Here is a 4626-nt window from a genome sequence, read left to right on the forward strand (position 1 = left end):
GGAAAATGAACCCTTAGATATGTATTTAAATGTTTTTTTTTCTTTCATGCACTTGTTTCTAACACATTTATAAGATTATCTTTGTTGCTTTGTATGTCCCTCCCCCACAGTATAACCCCTGCTTTCACTGTTTATGATGTCGGTATAATTTGTGGAGGAGATGGGGAAAAACAAGTCGTTTAAGGATACAGGTGGACCCGTTGCAACAATGAGAAGTACAAGTTGTCACGTCGAAAACGAACTTTACAACCTTGGGTGGAGGGGAGAGGATTGAGGGGGGGGAGGCTGGGAAGGGATGTGAAGGGTAAACAAAGGAAGAGGCTGCAATGCTTGATAAGAAATGTACTCATTATCTTGCCCATGTAATTGTAACCCCTCTGTACAGTATGTTCACAATAAAAAATAAATAAAAGAAAAAAAGAAATAAGCTGACTTTTCCTCCAAATCCACATCTCTTCCCTGATTAAAATGAGAGAAAGGATGAAAGAAAACACCCTTGATCTGGAGGGTTCCGTGACACTCTTTCGCTCATTCACTCCACAAACACTTCCTGACGCCTCATTCTCCAGTGTGCGATAGACCACAGGGAGGCTCAGGACCACAGCCAGAAGCAGACATGTCTGCTCACATTCTCCCTGGACAAGACACGCATCACAGAAGTTAGCAAAACAAACCAAATTAAGGTTACAGACACTTTTTTTTTCATTGCATTGTCAAGGGAAATTGCAAATGGCTGGGACAGAAACATAATAATAACTTGCCGGCTGGGGGTATCACTTGGTGATGGAGTGGGTGCTGGTCCAGAATGTGCAGGGTTTGAGGCTGGACTTCCTCTGGTTACCTGAGGAGGAATACAATACACACAGGCTCCCCAGGAACAGCGCTGGAAACGGAACGTGCCGAAGAGGCAAAAGGCAGGCACTGCCCAGAGAAGCAGGTGTTCACCATGGGACATGGCGGGTCCAAAGGATCAAGTCAAAAAGAGCTTGGCAAGTTCTAGAAGCTGTGAGAACTGACAAGGGAGCGATGGGCTGAGCTTGGGACAGCTGGGAAGGAAGCCCGCATGTCTTTCCCACCCGAGGAGTTTGGATTTTCGTGCCTCAGGATTGGCACGATCTGAGTTCTTCAATGATGCCTCTGGCTTGATAGTAGACATGGGATTGCAAAGAGCAAGGGAAATAAAATCTCCCTGAGCAGAGAATGGATGGGCAGAGAGGAGAATGGAGCCAGAAGCCACCTTGGAGAGCGCGCTGACGTGATCACGGTCAGGATGTGGGTCGGGATGAGACAGCGTTGTCTTGAATGGTGCTACCTACCGACAGAAACATGTTTTCATCTCTGAACCCATTTCATCTCCAGCCCTCGCTCACAGTGCAGGAAATGGCACCCGCACATCCCCGTGTTCTCCATATTTCTGCTGGCACTGCCCAAGGCACTTTGGAAGAGCCAGAGTTGGCCCAGGTACCATTCTTGACCTTGAGAACAACCAATTCACACTGTCAGGATCTACTTGGGGACAGCATAGGAGCTCCAATATGAAGTTTTCTGGAACTCACCGAGTCTGGTCTTCTGTTCTCCCAGGAGAAGCTTGGGCTAGCGTCCTCCATAGCTGGAGTCTGCTAGGGACTTCTCAGTCTGAGGTGGATTCAAAGGGGGAAATCAGGATAAAGAGCTTTGGGGGAACTTGCCGAAGATCACACAGCCCAATGTGACTGAGCCACAGTCAGACATAGGGATGCCCAGATCCAGAGGACACAGGGGACCCCTGCTCCATTCCCCTTGAAGATGAGGTTCAGGTCCTCAGCAGACTGCTGGGCCTTCACAAACACCTGTTGGCATGCCCACTCTACGACCTGCTGGCCAGAAAAGGTCTACTCTTCTTGCATGTACCAGTACTATGTCTTGAACTCAGGGTCTGGGCGCTATCCCACTTGAGCCACAGCTTTACTTCCAGCTTTTTGCTAGTTAATTAGAGATAAGACTCTCATGGACTTTTGTGCCTGGGCTGGTTCTTGGGGCTGAGCCTTCTCCACTGTCTCCATCAAGTCTCCTGGTCTCTTTTGTCCTTTCCCTGACTTTCGGGGGACAATCCTCCACCCAAAAGGGGCTGGCATTTGAGTAAAGAAACTTCAACAGATGAGTTGAGATGGATCTGCTGGTTGGCTCTGGGGGGGGGCGGGTCGGGAAATACAGTGTCAGAAGCTCCCTGGCCAGGGCCTCCCAGGCCCAGCCCTGAAGGGGGCCTCACAGGACCAGGCCCTTGAATCTGGACGAGGCCTGAAGCCCGCCAGCCCCGAGTCCTTGCTGCAGACACGCTCCCTTCTCCCCATCAGCTCATGGTGGGAACAACAAAGGCAGACTCCAGCACAGACTCCCTCAGTGCTGATATTGGAGCTCTGTGAAAATCAGCCCCTTTTGCACCTCTGCAATATAAGAAACCTGGTCTGAAAATCCGCAGGGATGCTTCACTGCTTCCAAGCTGACGTTCATCTAATTTATTGAGTATCTACTATGCACCGAGCATTGTGCTCAACTCAGGGATCAAGGGGCAAATAAAGCAAATAGTTCCCAGACTTGAGGAATTTGGGCCCCAGTGAGGACACCACACACACACAGAAATCACAAGATTGAACAAGCACAGGGCCTGGGAAGCTCGCCTGATCTGAAGGGTCCAGGAAGAAAGAGGCTTCTATTCAAGATCTGAGATGTGAAGGATGAAGGGGTTTAACCAAGCATAGGTTGGAGGAAGGAGAACTGGGTGGGAGAGGGTTTGGTAAGAGAGAAGCGTATACACAGGTGTATGTTCAAGGAAACCATTTAGCTTTCAGAGCAGGACATTTGTACCTGACCTGAAGGTCAAGGCAGCCACAGTATTTGAAGAAAGGAGGCTGGAGAGACCAGGATGGACAAGGCCAGGAAGAGTTTGTAAATGAAGCTAGAGGTTGGACAACAGAAGTTAGTCTCAGGGCTTGGGTAAAGAGAGTGTATCTGATGGTCTCCTCAGGGGACCGTGCCCTGATTCAGGAATTCAAACCCTCTGAACCTTTTTTTAGTGCTTTTTTGAGGAGGGGCAGAGCTTCAGTGTAAATGTCATTTAGCTGTTTGGCCAGTGTTGTGATTGATGAGTTAGGCCAGCCAACTGTGCTGTTTAAAGGAACCAGGTGGCACTCAGTCCATCGCTACTGGCCATCTTCCAGCCATCGTTGGTGCCCTTGGCCCCAGCCAATTCTTTGGGGAACTCTCTAGAACCAACAGCAGGGGGAACCAAAGCTGGGCCTTGAAGGAAGAAGTCTGAAGAAAACAGAGGGTGTTTCACAGAAAGGGGTCACTGGGAACTTTTGCTTTCTTTTGGGGTCAGATAAGGGATCACAAACTCCAAAAACACTGACCCATTCAGCAGAAACAACATGACTTCATGATTTCTGTGAACAAACCTGATGCAGTCTCATTCCTCAAAGGGAACCATTAAAAAAAAAACCCAAGTCTCAGAGTGAAGGGTAGAGAGTGGAAGTTGGGCCTGCGGTGCACAGATACTCCGAGTAAAGATGGGACTCATCTGCAAGCCCAGTAAGAAAGAGGCACCAGCACAGATTGGTTGGAAGAAAGCTAAGCTGGTGACCTCACCAAGAAGAAGACCACACAACACACACACTCACACACACACACACACACACACACACACACACACACACACGAATTGTGAGCCCAGGAGAGGAGCCGGCAGGGGAATAGAATCTCCTGTCACTGTTCAGGAAGGGGTTTCGTGAGGCAGTACTCTGGCCAAGACAGAAACAGAAATGATTCCTCTCCACAACAGAGCTCTTCTCCCACATCTGCTCTCGGATCCATTCTGAGGGGACTTCAGCCTGCACTGAATACTGAGTTGTAAGGTTTTAACACACACTGAAGGCTATGAGATGGTCTCCTCCTTGGAGGCCTGCAGCTTGCTATTGATTAACTTCGCTCATCTCTCCCCCCTTTCAGATGCCTTGTGGTTAAAGTTAGCATACTGCAAAACGCGGCTCATTGAGCTGGGCCTTGATGGCTCACACCTGTAATCCTAGCTACTCTGGAGGCTGAGAGCTGGAGGCTCACAGTTGAAAGTCAATTCAGACAGAAAAGTCCAAAGTAAACAGCAACAAACTAGGCTGGAGGTGTGGCTCAAGTTAGGAGAATACCATCAGAGAAAGCTTGAGTCCCTAAGTTCAAATCTCAGTACCAGCACACACACACACAAAACAACTCTTTCACATGTATAAAACTTAACCCATGAAAAATTGTCCTTTTGTCTCTGAACACCACAAGTGAGGTGCCCAGTCTCAGGCTCCCCCTGACACCAATCTCTGAGAATACAGTTTTTCTTGTCAGACATGGATGGGCCTTGAATTCAGGGCCTGGGAGCTGCCCCTGAGCATTTTTGCTCATGGATAGTGCTCTACCACTTTGAGCCACAGCTCCACTTCCTGTTTTCTGGTGGTTCATTGGAGATAAGAGTCTCACAGACTTTCTTGCCTGGGCTGGTTTTGAACCTCGATCCTCAGATCTCAGCCTCCAGAGTAGCTAGGATTACAGGCATGAGCCACTGGCACCCATTGAGAATACAGTTTTTATCAACACAGGCCCCAC

The 4626-nt window shown here is 48.9% G+C and overlaps 1 pseudogene; it reads right to left on the reverse strand.

Moving 5' to 3' along the window:
• The window catches only part of LOC105985597, a 13908-nt pseudogene extending 10994 nt beyond the window's left edge, over nt 1–2914 (reverse strand).
• Between the last annotated feature and the right edge of the window lie 1712 nt (nt 2915–4626).

The sequence above is a fragment of the Dipodomys ordii genome, unplaced genomic scaffold (genome assembly GCF_000151885.1).
Source record: "Dipodomys ordii isolate 6190 unplaced genomic scaffold, Dord_2.0 Scaffold30, whole genome shotgun sequence".
In the NCBI taxonomy this organism is placed as follows: Eukaryota; Metazoa; Chordata; class Mammalia; order Rodentia; family Heteromyidae; genus Dipodomys; species Dipodomys ordii.